Source organism: Phoca vitulina, unplaced genomic scaffold (genome assembly GCF_004348235.1).
Source record: "Phoca vitulina isolate PV1807 unplaced genomic scaffold, GSC_HSeal_1.0 scaffold22, whole genome shotgun sequence".
Taxonomy (NCBI): domain Eukaryota; kingdom Metazoa; phylum Chordata; class Mammalia; order Carnivora; family Phocidae; genus Phoca; species Phoca vitulina.
The window spans coordinates 45,206,802-45,221,675 of NW_022589725.1; the positions used below are offsets into that span (position 1 = coordinate 45,206,802).

The 14,874-nt window shown below is 40.3% G+C and overlaps 1 long non-coding RNA gene across 3 annotated transcripts in view; it reads right to left on the reverse strand.

Annotated features, from left to right (window-relative positions):
- The window catches only part of LOC116641756, a 268,059-nt gene that overhangs the window by 164,341 nt on the left and 88,844 nt on the right, over positions 1 to 14,874 (reverse strand). For all 3 annotated transcript variants that reach the window (XR_004301241.1, XR_004301242.1, XR_004301240.1), the window contains exon 2: positions 9,797 to 9,909. This is a non-coding gene — a long non-coding RNA (uncharacterized LOC116641756). The remainder of the gene's footprint in view (positions 1 to 9,796; positions 9,910 to 14,874) is intronic.

The window sequence follows — 14,874 nt, forward strand, 5'->3', positions numbered from 1 at the left end:
ATATGCTGTCTGACTTTCTTTTGAAAGACAATCTTTCAAATTGTCTAATAATAATAATAATTCTTCCCCTTTCTCACTAAGGTGTTAGGAGAAAATCAACTTTTAAGATACTTTAAAGCCCCAAAATAGTTCTCTATTATAATTAACTATAAACTATTTTAACTTTTAAATAACTTTCTTACTATAAAATAATGCATACTTATTATAGAAAATTCCAGAAGTCCATTCAATTATATACCATCCCCCCCCCCAGAGATAGATTTAACATTTTGGAATACATTCTTCAGGTTTTCCTATACATGTATTTTCATGTTAAAATATCATTTGTTGGCATGTTTTAAGTACCACTGGAGGCTGGGGGGTGAAATCACTACTTAGTGGTTCAGAATGAATAATTTAATGAAAACTGTGAAAAAAATGGCTGGTACTTCTCTGTCTTTCTGCATAGAGCTCACAGAAGTAAAGCTAGACATCAAGACCAGTCATAAAGACAACCTCGTTATTCACATTGACCAGCTACAATACAGTTGAAGAACATTTTGTTTTCAGCGCAATTAATAATCCATATAGCTTTTTGTTATACTTTTTAAGAAATAATAATCTAAAACAAGAGGAATACACAGTAGCCATTTTCTGCTCGTATGGTAGGATCTGCTTCCCAACCTCGCCTGGCCCCTTCCCCAACGTTAGGGATAGGACAGCAGCAGATGCTTCATGGAGAGAAAATTTGCCCCAGAGACTTTGCCTCTACCAGGTTAAATGTTCATTCTTCTAGCCTTGGCCATAAGCCAGACTTGATGATATAGATTAATAACAACTGAACATTCACTTCAACTTGAGGATAAGCTCAAGAATATAGCAGAATGCCAACTAAAGTCTAAGAAAGTCCTGGGAATAAAAGCTGGTATACAGATGCTGCCTTGTAAAAGCCAGATACCCCAGTAAGCTCAGAGTAGCCATACCTACAGTAAAAATCAAGGAATCTACAGAAAGCAGCACCTAGGGTGAGTGCTCCCTCACTAAAGAAAGAAGAGGGATGTGCTCTACACCAAATATAAAAGGAATTTTTGGATAAGGAGTCTATGTGTCAGATACTATGGTGCTTAAATATGTCTAAGTTCAAATGCATTTTGAATCTCCAGCAACACATGAGATAGGTAATATTATTCCTATTTTACAGATAACGAAACACGCTCAGAAGATTAAATAATTTTTCTGAAGCCTCACCAACAGAAAGTGTCTAAACTGGAATTCAAACCCACATCTTAAAGCCCTTGTTTAAAAAAAAAATGTAGACTTAATACCATTTATTAAGAACATGTTTATAGACTTGGCAAATGTTGGTAATGGCAGTTATAGTCTTGTTTTTCCATGAATTCCTTAGGTCGTTAGCTTAGGAATTATCCCCAAAGGTATCTGGTTCCTGATAGATTGCCAACTATTTCCCTCAAAACCAATTCTGCAGAAAATTGAAGTGAAAGGGCATTTACATTACAGGGACAAACTCCACAATCCTGAGAAGCCTTGGGAACACTATCTGCTGACTTCAATTGGGGTGAGGGTTAGGGATGGGCAGCAGCCTAGAGCAGAAGGTAGCTGTAGGAAGCAACGACAGGGGAGAACTGGTAGAGGAAAGCTGCTAATCTTTTTGCATTGGTCTTTCTTATGTTTTGCCTAGGGACCATCATTGCCTACCCCTACAGAGTGACAATCAGTGACAGCAATCCAGACCACCTATGGCAGTATCCTTCAAGTCACAGGGCAGTCCACAAGCCATGGTGTAGTGAGCTGTTGATGAAAATATCTACAGACAGAGCCGCATCCCTTGAGTGTCATTCCTCCACCCCTTCAAACTCCCAAAGCTGCTGTGATCAGAAGGAGACTGCTTCCTCCAGCAGCTATTTTCCTGTAAGGGCTTCAAAGATAAACCCTGATTTTCAACTTTTCTTTCTCACTTGTCTGTATGCTTGTATTTTTCTACATTTTTCTTAACCAATGTAATTTATTTTTGAAATAAGGAAAATAAATAGTTCCCCTTTTTGTCATAAAGAAAATAAAATTAAAGCATTCTGAGAAATTTTTTAAAAACTGAAGCTGTAGGGTGCCTGGGTGACTCAGTTGGTTAAGCACCTGACTCTTGGTTTCAGCTCAGGTCATGATCTCAGGGTCCTGGGATCAAGCCCCGAGTGGGCTCCACGCTCAGCAGGGAGTCTGCTTGAGGATTCTCTCTTCCTCTCCCTCTGCCCCTCCCCCTGCTTGCACTCTCTCTCTCTCTCAAATAAATAAATAAATCTTCTAATAAAATCAATACAAGTAAGAACAGTGACCTACCACTTCTTATCTATTAAACAAGCAAAAATCAGAAAGTCAAATAACATACTGCTGGTGAAGTGTACATATGTGCAGCTATCCAGAAGAGCAATTTAGCAATATTTATGCAAAATAAGTAAACAAACATTGTTTGACCCAGAAATTCCACCTGTTAATATATATATCCCAAATAAATGCCTGAGCAATTCCATAAAGGAATGTGTATAAGGATATACATGTTCATTTACCTTGTGGCCTTTTTTTTTTCTTTTTCTGGCTAGGAGTTGAAGGTTATCTGGATGCCCAGTGCCAGGAAAGTAAATAGGGTAAAATGTGGTGACACACATTCAGGATATCAGAAAACAATTAATTACAAGCAATAGATTTACACATAGCAGTATGAAGATATCTCTAAAATATTGTGCTCAGAGGAAAAAAGTAACTGAGATATATATAACCCAATAGAGTTTATATAAATTTAAAAATACACTCAAACCAAAAATATTCATTTGCAAGAACACTTACAGACCACAAGATATGTGTTAAATGTCATGGATTCTATGGGAGGAGGGCAATGGGGATGAGGTATAAGGATAAAAATAAGAGGGTAGGGGAGGAGCAAGATGGTGGAGGAGTAGGAGACCTAAATTTCATCTGGTCCCAGGAATTCAGCTAGATAGGGATCAAACCATTCTGAACACCTATGAACTCAACAGGAGATCGAAGAAAAGAATAGCAGCAACTCTCTGACCAGAAAAGTGACCACTTTCTGGAAGGTGGAATGTGCGGAGAAGTGAATCCGAGGCGATATTCGGGAAGATAGACGGCGGGGGAGGGGGCCTCCGTTAGCCACTGCTGGCAAGTAATAGAGAGCGGAGCACAAAATCGGAAATTTTAGAAATCAGCTCCACTGAGGAACATAGCTCCAGTGGCTAAGTTGGGGGGGGGGGGGGGGGAACCCTCGCTGGGACACTGTGGTCTTGGGAACCTCGGGGTCACAGGAAGACCGGGGGTGCCTGAGTGTGGCAGAGCTCCCAGGTATTGGAGCAGGGAAGCCGGCTGCAGAGATGGAACTGAGGAGTGGGCTCAGCTCGGGGTTCCCATAAACTGTGATATGCAGCACAGTCGGGCCACTGCTCTTCCAGCAGGGACCCAACAAGAGGCAGATCCGGGGAAACTCCCCTTCCTCCCCCGGGAGGAGCAGCTTGGGAGTGCATCGCAGGAATCTGCTGGGTTTGGAGACTCCACACGGAGTCATGTGCCAGAGACAGAAACACTCGGTCACAGGCCAGGTGAGCACGGAGTGTGGCCAGAGGCCGGGTAGACAAGAGTGATTGACTGCTTTTCTCTGAGGGCTCACTGAGGAGTGGGGCCCCAAGTTCTCAGTTCCTCTGAGGCGGAGATTGGGAGGCCACCATTTTCACTCATCCTCCAAAGCTGTAGGGAAAGCTTGCAGGGTACAAAAGCTCTGGAGAGAAAACCCAAGCAGATTATTTAGCCTGGCTGGCCCGGCAAAGGTGGGGCAATTCCCCCTCAGGCAAAGACATTTAGGAACCACGGCAACAGGCCCCTCCCCCAGAAGATCAGCAAGAACAGCCAGCCAAGACCAAGTTTACCGATCAATGAGAACAGCAGAACTCCAGCACTACGGGAACACTGCACATAGAATTCACGGCTTTTTTCCCATGATTCTTTAGTCTTTCAAAGTTAATTTTTTTTACCTTTTTTTTCTTTTTTGAATTTTTCTTTTTCCCCTTTCCAACCAACATCTTATCAATCCCTTTTTTAAAAAATCTTTTTTATTTTTCATTTTTAGAGTTATATTCTATCCCTTCATAGTAGTTAACTTTATTTTTGGTATATATACATAAGTTGTTCTCTCTTTAAAATTTTGGGATACAGTTTCTTCTAACACATCAAAATATACCCTAAATCTCTAGTGTATGGCTTTGTTCTAGTCTCCTGCCTGATCACATTGTCTCCCTTTCTTCTTTTTTAAATCCTCTTCTTTCTTTTTTCAAACAACTTCTTATCTTATCAATTCCTTTTATAAAATCTTTTATAATTTTCATCTTTACAGTCATATTCCATCCCTTCATCATATTAACCCTTATTTTTGTACATATATAAGTTTTTCTTTCTTTAAAATTTGGGAAGCACTTTCTTCTAACAGACCAAAATATGCCCAAAATCTAGTGTGTGGCACTAATCTATGCACCAGCCTGATCATATTTGATCATATTCTGTTTTTTGTTTGTTTGTTTTTTCTTATCTTTTTCTTTTTTCTTTTTTCTTTCTTTCCCTTTCTTTTCCCCTGGTTTCAGATCTCTTCTGATTTGTATACTATATATTTTTCTGGGGTCGTTGTTACCCTGTTAGCATTTTGTTCTCTCATTCATCTATTCTCCTCTGGACAAAATGACAAAATGGAAAAAATCACCTCCGGAAAAAGAACAAGAGGCAGTACCAACTGCCAGGGACCTAATCAATATGGACATTAGTAATATGTTGGAACTAGAGTTCAGAATGACGATTTTAAAGATACTAGCTGGGCTTGAAAAAAGCATGGAAAATATTAGAGAAACCCTTTCTGGAGAAATAAAAGAACTAAACTCTAACCAAGTTGAAATCAAAAAGGTTATTAATGAGGTGCAATCCAAAATGGAGACTCTAACTGCTAGGATAAATGAAGCAGAAGAGAGAGAATCAGTGATATAGAAGAACAAATGATGGAGAATAAAGAAGCTGAGAAAAAGAGAGATAAACAACTACTGGATCACAAGGGCAGAATTCGAGGGATAAGTGATACCTTGAGATGAAACAATATTAGAATAATTGGGATCCCAGAACAACAAGAAAGAGAGAGAGGGGCAGAAGGCATATTGGAGCAAATTATAGCAGAGAAGTTCCCTAATTTGGGGAAGGAAACAGGCATCAAAATACAGGAGGCACAGAGAACCCCCCTCAAAACCAATAAAAATAGGTCAACACCCCAACATCTAATAGTTAAACTTACGAGTCTCAGAGATGAAGAGAAAATCCTGAAAGCAGCTTGGGAGAAGAGATCTATAATCTACAATGGCAACAGACCTATCCACAGAGAGCTGGCAGGCCAGAAAGGACTGGCATGATATATTCAGAACACTAAATGAGAAAAATAAGCAGCCAAGAATACTGTATCTAGCTAGGCTGTCACTGAAAATAGAAGGAGAGATAAAAAGCTTCCAGGACAAACAAAAACTAAAAGAATTTGCCGACATGAAACCAGCCCTACAAGAAATATTGAGAGGGGTCCTCTAAGAAAAGAGACAGCCTAAAAGTAACATAGACCGGAAAGGAACACAGACAATATACAGTAAGAGTCACCTTACAGGCAATACAATGGCACCAAAATCATATCTTTCAATAGTTACCTGAATGTAAATGGGCTAAATGCCCCAATCAAAAGATACAGGGTATCAGATTGGATAAAAAAAAAAAAAAAAGACCCATCGATATGCTGTCTGCAAGAGACTCATTTTAGGCCCAAAGACACCCCCAGATTGAAAGTAAGGGGGTGGAAAACCATTTACCATGCTAATGGACACCAAAAGAAAGCTGGGGTGGCAATCCTTATAGCAGACAAATTAGATTTTAAACCAAAGACTGTAATAAGATATGAGGAAGGACACTATATCCTACTTAAAGGGTCTATCCAACAAGAAGATCTAACAATTGTAAATATCTATGCCCCAACATGGGAACAGCCACTTATATAAGCCAATTAATAACAAAAGCAAAGAAACACATCGACAACAATACAATAATAGTGGGGGACTTTAACACCCCCCCTCACTGAAATGGACAGATCATCCAAGCAAAAGATCAACAAGGAAATAAAGACTTTAAATGACACACTGGACCAAATGGACTTCACAGACATATTCAGAACATTCCATCCCAAACAGCAGAATACACATTCTTCTCTAGTGCCCATGGAACAGTCTCCAGAATAGATCACGTCCTAGGTCATAAATCAGGTCTCAACCAGTACCAAAAGATTGGGATCATTCCCTGCCTATTTTCAGACCACAATGCTTTGAAACTAGAACTCAATCACAAGAGGAAAGTCAGAAAGAACTCAAATACATGGAGGCTAAAGAGCATCCTACTCAAGAATGAATGGGTCAACCAGGAAATTAAAGAATTAAAAAATTCATGGAAACCAATGAAAATGAAAACACAACTTTTCAAAATCTTTGGGATGCAGCAAAGGCAGTCCTAAGAGGAAAGTATATAGCAATACAAGCTTTTCTCAAGAAACAAGAAAGGTCTCAAGTACACAACGTAACCCTACACCTAAAGGAGCTGGAGAAAGAACAGCAAATAAAGCCTAAACCCAGCAGAAGAGAAATAATAAAGATCAGAGCAGAAATCAATGAAACAGAAACAGATTGCGACAGCAATCAGACAACAAAAAGAAATAAAGGGCATCCAAATTGGCAAAGAAGTCAAACTCTCACTCTTTGCAGATGATATGATACTTTATGTGGAAAACCCAAAAGACTCCACCCCAAAACTGCTAGAACTCATACAGGGATTCAGTCAAGTGGCAGGATATAAAATCAATGCACAGAAATCAGTGGCATTCCTATACACCAAAAACAAGACAGAAGAAAGAAAAATTAAGGAGTCCATCCCATTTACAATTGCACCCAAAACCTTAAGAATCCTAGGAATAAATCTAACCAAAGAGGCAAAGGATCTGTACTCAGAAAACTATAAAATACTCATGAAAGAAATTGAGGAAGACACAAAGAAATGGAAAAATGTCCCATGCTCATGGATTGGAAGAACAAATATTGTGAAGATATCAGTGCTACCTAGAGCAATCTACACATTCAATGCAATCCCCATCAAAATACCATCCACTTTTTTCAAAGAAATGGAACAAATAATCTTAAAATTTGTATGGAACCAGAAAAGACCTCAAATAGCCAGAGGAATGTTGAAAAAGAAAAGCAAAGCTGGCAGCATCACAATTCCGGACTTCCAGCTCTATTACAAAGCTGTCATCATCAAGACAGTATGGTACTGGCACAAAAGCAGACACATAGATCAATGGAACAGAATAGAGACCCCAGAAATGGACCTTGAACTCTATGGTCAACTCATCTTCGACAAAGCAGGAAAGAATGTCCAATGGAAAAAAGACAGTCTCTTCAACAAATGGTGTTGGGAAAATTGGACAGCCACATGCAGAAGAATGAAACTGGACCACTTCCTTACACCACACACAAAAATAGACTCCAAATGGTTGAAAGACCGAAATGTGAGACAGGAGTCCATCAAATCCTAGAGGAGAACACAGGCAGCAACCTCTTCGACCTCAGCTGCAGCAACTTCTTCCTAGAAACATCACCAAAGACAAGGGAAGCAAGGGCAAAAATGAACTATTGGGACTTCATCAAGATAAAAAGCTTTTGCACAGCAAAAGAAACAGTCAACAAAACCAAAAGACAAATGACAGAATGGGAGAAGATATTTGCAAATGACATATCAGGTAAAAGGCTAGTATCCAAAATCTTTAAGAACTTCTTTTTTTTTTTAAGATTTTATTTATTTATTTGACAGAGAGAGACAGTGAGAGAGGGAACACAAGCAGGCGGAGTGGGAGAGGGAGAAGCAGGCTTCCTGCCGAGCAGGGAGCCCGACACGGGGCTCAATCCCAGGACCCTGGGATCATGACCTGAGCCGAAGGCAGATGCTTAACGACTGAGCCACCCAGGCGCCCCTATAAAGTACTTCTTACACTCAACACCCAAAGAACAAATGATCCAATCAAGAAACGGGCAGAAGACATGAACAGACATTTTTCCAAAGACATGCAAATGGCCAACAGACACATGAAAAAGTGCTCAACATCGCTCCACATCAGGGAAATACACATCAAAACCTCAATGAGATACCACCTCACACCAGTCAGAATGGCTAAAATTAACAAGTCAGGAAACGACAGATGTTGGCGGGGATGCGGAGAAAGGGGAACCCTCCTACACTGTTGGTGGGAATGCAAGCTGGTGCAGCCACTCTGGAAAACAGTATGGAGGTTCCTCAAAAAGTTAAAAATAGAGCTACCCTACAACCCAGCAATTGCACTACAGGGTATTTACCCCAAAGATGCAAATGTAGGGATCTGAAGGGGTACGTGCACCCCAAAGTTTATAGCAACATCCACAACAGCCAAACTATGGATAGAGCCAAGTTGTCCATCAACAGATGAATGGATAAAGAAGAAGTGGTATATATATACAATGGAATATTATGCAGCCATCAAAAGGAATGAGACCATGCCATTTGCAATGACGTGGATGGAACTGGAGGGTGTTTGTGCTGAGCAAAATAAGTCAATCAGAGAAAGACATTTATCGTATGATCTCACTGATATGAGGAATTCTTAATCTCAGGAAACAAACGGAGGGTTGCTGGAGTGGTGGGGGGTGGGAGGGATGGGGTGGCTGGGTGATAGACATTGGGGAGGGTATGTGCTATGGTGAGTACTGTGAATTGTGTAAGACTGTTGAATCACAGACCTGTACCTCTGAAACAAATAATACATTATATGTTAAAAAAAAAGAAGAAGAAGAAGATAGCAGGAAGGGAAAAAAGAAGGGGGGGAAATTGGAGGGGGAGATGAACCATGACTGACTATGGACTCTGAGAAACAAACTGAGGGTTCTAGAGGGGAGGGGGATGGGGGGGTGGGTTAGCCTCGTGATGGGTATTAAAGAGGGCACCTACTGAATGGAGCACTGGGTGTTATACGCAAACAATGAATCATGGAACACTACATCAAAAACTAATGATGTAATGTATGGTGATTAACATAACATAATAAAATTAAAAAAATAAAAAATAAGAGACAGAGGCCTTGCATGGACCAGTGATGATAGTGTGCCATGAACCATTACTTCAATTCTTTCTACCTTCTCTGTGGATACTTCCACCTCTACCACTTTCCATCATTCCTCGGATATTGGAAAAAGTTATTAGAGAAAATGCATGGATGGTAGGCATGGGCATTGGATGGATAGTAGGCATGGACAATGAGATGCTCATCAGGCAATCTGAATTTGACATCCATTAGTCTCATCATAACCAGTGGAAAGGGGTGAGGTAGAGGAACAGTTTTCCTGCCTGTGTCCCCCATTGAGGACATCTGCCATTTAGAATTCCCCTTAGTTTGCCATGTTCTGCTGCCCCCCAAGACCCATGCTAGCATATCCTTATGTGGTTATGTGGGAACACAGAGATGATGCAAAGCAGTACACAAATGTGAGATATTATTACCAGGTCTCTGCCACATTACCTCTTATTTAGCCATTATTTATTGCTCTCCCAATTCCCTACATATTCTCTTCAAGTAATAAGACATGACTGAGGAGATAATGAGATATACCTGGGAATTGAACAGTCCCCAAAAACACTCTATTAATTTTTACCTTACCTCGTTGCTGTGAGACCAGCAACAGGAGACATCCGGACAGGTAAACATCCCAACATAGTCAATTCAGTACAAAGGCCCAAGAGCTGAATCAGCCATTTCAGAGACAAGAAGTACTGAAAGAAGAGAGGGAACAGGAAGAAAAGGGGAGAAAGGAGAGAAGAGGAAGGAATAGGAATGAATAAAATCCTTGCTTTGGTATTTGAGTAAGTATTGAAATATTTCAAATTAATTATGTTCAGGCCTATTGATAGAATTGTGTCATAATAAATGAAGTACTTGTAAATCATGCAAAAATAAAAAATAGAACAAATTTTCATTGATTCTACTATTTAGTTCTGATAAAAACTAGGCACACCATATTTTCAGCATGAGATTATTATTTTCATGAGTAATATTAGCAACTTTTTTGGCATTCCTTTCCTTGCAAGAGCACAGAAGGCTTGCCTAGACCAGGGCACAAGTGTAAAGACGATCCATATGTTTTGCATTCACATTCAGTATTTTATATTCATTCAATAAAGCTCCCTGTGGTTTGAGATCTGAACCAATTACCAAAGCCAGAGAGTTGTTGCTAATAGTCTACAGTTTCAAATTTTGGGAACCCAAGGGAAGAGTGAATTTCACAGAGGTCTTTAGTTTTGGCACACTCCTCCTGCTTCACATGGCCTGGTTGTATCAATGGCAAAATATTCACAATACCTTACCAGGGATTAAGATGCTACCATTGGTGATTCCAACCTGTAATAATCATATAGCATGTGTGACTTCAATCAACTATCCCAACCTTTAAAGACTTTTTGTGGCCACATTTTGCAAAGGCTTTCATTTTATTGCTAGACAATGCCTCCAACTAACATACAGGTTACACAGGCCCTTCCTCAAATAAATCATTCACTCTAAGCAAACACTCCAGAGAGTTGGAAGTTAACATGTAAATAGTGATTTTCATTTTTTTTTTTAAGATTTTATTTATTTATTTGACAGAGAGAGACACAGCGAGAGAGGGAACACAAGCAGGGGGAGTGGGAGAGGGAGAAGCAGACTTCCCGCCGAGCAGGGAGCCCAATACGGGGCTTGATCCCAGGACCCTGGGATCATGATCTGAGCCGAAGGCAGACGCTTAATGACTGAGCCACCCAGGTGCCCCTGATTTTCATTTTAAACCTTTCTAAAATGTGAAGTTGACTTCACTGTTATAACTGTAAGTTGCCATGCTAGAGCCTTGGAGGCTGACATCATGGACCAGAGAGAGGGCTGAATGACCTTCCTTGTCTTCCTAGAGGCAGTGACAGCCAGACCCAACACTAACCTGTGTGTTAGTAGATATGCTTTTAGAAGGGCACAGATGCTTGAAAATCACTTCCTCCCATATTTGTCATCTCCAGACTGTAGAGCTCTGTGAAAAGGAAAGTGCCTGGACTCTGCAGTCGGACACAAATGGAATGGAGTCCTCACTTTACCATTTACTACCCTCTGAAGTTGAGGCCCTTATTTTACTTTGAGTTGCTACCTAAATTTGAGATACAACTTCCTACCTCAAAGGATTAGTGCAAAGATTAAATACGACATTTGCTGCCACCCTGAAAACTTTTCAATAGCTTCCCCTTTATCTACAGAGTATCTAACTTAACCTCCTTTCCAACATCTAAGGTCTTGCAAGACTGACACTTGCCCTTCTCCTCTTCCACCACTCCTTGCACTCCCCCTACCCTCCAGCAATGCTGCCCACTTCCCCCTGAAAACACCTTACCTCTTTGTGCCTTTGCACATACAAGCTCCTCTACCTAGACCACCTTGCTCTCTCAGTCACGTGGCCAACCTCAGTTCATCCTTTAGGCCTCAGTTTAAATGTCTTCTCTATTCCGGAAGACCTCTCCCAAGTCCAGTCTGACTTCAGTGCTCCTTCTCCAATGCTCTAGCCACACTGTGTCCATACTCCATTAAAGTAAGTATCATACTATATTCTAATTGCTTTATTGCATATCTATCTCTGCATCAGACTGCAAATTCTCTGAAAGCAGAGACTATGTTTTTCCACTGAGGCAGTCACAAGATCTTACACATGGAAGGCCCTTAGTAAATGGGAATTCCTCCTCCCCTCTTCATCTGTGGGGATATCTTTATCAATGGCCAAAGTCTCCTGCTCCCAGTCTCCATCCTTTCTTCCCAATGTTAATGCTGATAACTCCCTCCTCTGACCTTCTAATTTCTGAAAGCAGCTAAATCCTGGTCCAGCAGGGAAGTCAGGAAAGAGAGGCCAGTAAAATTACAAATTCTATATATCCCCCACTGGCTATCTTTTGTTAACCTTGTTTCCTTGTAGCAATGAACATTAAAGCTTGAAAAGAGAAAGAGCCTGTGTGCTTGTTTTCAAATGAGAAAGGAGGGGTAGGCAGGGAGAGTACCCCCTACTCACTCTCCACTTGCTGGGAACAGAGGAAGGCCGTGGCTGCTTCACAGAACCTCAGGACCTAGGAACACTGACAAAGCAAAAGCAGTCCCCGGTTCAGAGAAGGAGGTCTCCTTGTGGTTCTCGCAAACTGTTTCAGAGACAAGGGTGCCCCTTCCGCTTTAGGACCCTACCAGTCAATCAGAATTCCTAACATGTTAGCTACGGCTGCTTCCCTGCTGTTCTTGCCTTTCTTTACTGGTGCTGGGAGCTCAAGGACTCCTTTTTGGGGACCAAAATACTTTTCTTTCTATTTTCATTTGAGTAAACTGGATATTGGAGAATACACTGCATTGCGATATGCTGTAGCACAATGAAGTAAGCTTCTCATGAAACAAATGTGCCCATATGTGCCCACTATCTCTCCCTGCCCCTAAATCCCTCAACACTAATAAGGATAGATCAGGGCCAAGTATACATAAAAGTCTCACCTAAGACACTGGAACATCTGTGGTTTACCCATAATTTGCTTCCATTCTACTTTATTCTGTTTAGATTGCCAATTTCTGTTTATTCACTGCTTTTCATACTGAAATTTTTATGTGTCATTTCCTTACCCATAGTCACCCACGAAGTAGTGCCATCCCCACAAAACAAGCTGAGTAAATCTCCAGGCCTAGAAAAGGAACCTGCAAAGATGCTAATAACTGGGAAGTGCAAACAGTACACATTTGCCCACAAACCAGTGGAAAAGAGTCTGGAGGTCACTCAGCTTATGTGGGATTCTGAAGGGCTTTCTAGTTCAGTCATCTTTCTAATCCCACTCATTAAACTTCCAGTTTTTCTGTTTTTAAGTTAAATTTAGCTAACATCTTCTTGACTACCTAGAGTTACCAAATAAAATACAGAACACCCAGTTATGTTTGTATTTCAGATAAACAATAAATAATTATTTTAAGTTTAAATACGTCCCAAATATCGCATGGGATATACTTATACTGAAAACTCATTCATTATTTATCTGAAATTCAAATGCAACTGGGTGTTCTGTGTTTTGACACAGCTTATTTTTCTGAAAATATAAAGGATTCTTATATTTGTTTCTTAAGGAATTATCTGAGATTAAAGATTTCCTACATCCTTACTTCACTTAGAGTTCATAACCAACCCCAATCTCTGGAGTTGATTAAAGTAGCAAGTATTAATACAATTCATTTCAGTTTCATTTTTTTCCCTACTTATTTCTGGAACAGAGTATTACAAAGAGCCACTAAAGCAATCTAAATAGAGGGGTGCCTGGGTGGCTCAGTTGGTTAAGTGTCCAACTCTTAATCTCAGCTCAGACCTTGATCTCGGGATCGTGAGTTCAAGCCCCACACTAGGCTCCATGTTGGGTGTGGAGCCTACTTTAAAAAGAAAAAAAAAAAGAGCACTCTAAGTAGAATAAGGTAGAATGGAAACAAGTTATGGGTAAACCACAGATGTTTCAGCAATCTAAATAGAATAAAGTAGAATGGAAGCAAATTATGGGTAAACCACAGATGTTTCTCAATCCCAGCCCAGTCTGGATGTTCAGGTTTTATTGATTATGGCTTTATTGTTCCTTCCTCCTGGTTTAGGTTGAAAGCTTGTATAACAAATGAGGCATTTTTAATGAACCTAAGCTAAATATTGATTCAAGGAGTGAATGCATTCCAATTAAATTTTATTCAATACAAACTCAGCTCACTTTCCAATAGTTGTCTTTTAAAACAGCTTACTGAACCAAAATATATTTTAGACAAATTCCTTTTGGAAAAACACTAAAAAAGAACCTATTTAAAGAGAGTAACCAGTACTCTGACTTTTCCTAAGAAAAACAGATTAGAAATCCCAGTCATAATTTTTTCAATGGATCACATTTGTGGCCTGAACAGGTTACTAAAGTTTGCAACTGGGACATCCAACGAGTGCACCGAGAGTTGGAATCTCCTTTCAAACCCAGAAAAAGATAGTAACAGAGTCAGAAGAAGAAGAGGTGAAAGTAGTAGTTGTTTACTGTAGTAGTAGTTTGGTGAAGAATTAGAGGAGGAAAGGGTATAACTTCATCTTTGGTGCCCAATGTGTGACAAGTCTGTAACTCACAGCTACTAGGAGTTGGTGCAGGATTCAAATACAGGCAGTCTGACTTCTGACTTCTGTCTGCAGACTACCAAGTGATAGCCACAAGGCTCACCTAATCCCCACAATAATAATGGCTCACAGAACTCACTTCTTCCATTTTCTACTTAGGTTTACTCATTCTTTATCTCAAGAAATAGTGGCATATTAGGCACTAGGCATAGAGCTGGCACGGAGTGAGAAGACAAGACAGAGCCCAGGCCCTGTTTTACACGTCTAAGAGTATAGGATAGGAGGCAGAAAATGTTAACAAGTAAACAAGCAAGACTAAATTCTGATGGCTGTTCTAAAGGAAAGGAGGTGCTACAAGCAAGCAAATAGGAAGGACCAGTTCAGATGACACTGAAATTCAAAGAAAGCCTCTCCAGAAAGGGTACATTTAAAAAAGACATTAAAAAAGACTTGGAGGAAGCAAAAAAAAAAACAAACAAGAACCAAACCAGCAACAGCCAGGACAGTACCCACAGAAGAAAGGCAGCATCAATGCAGGAGGGAGCTGGGTGCCTGCCAGGATGGAAACAAAGGCCCT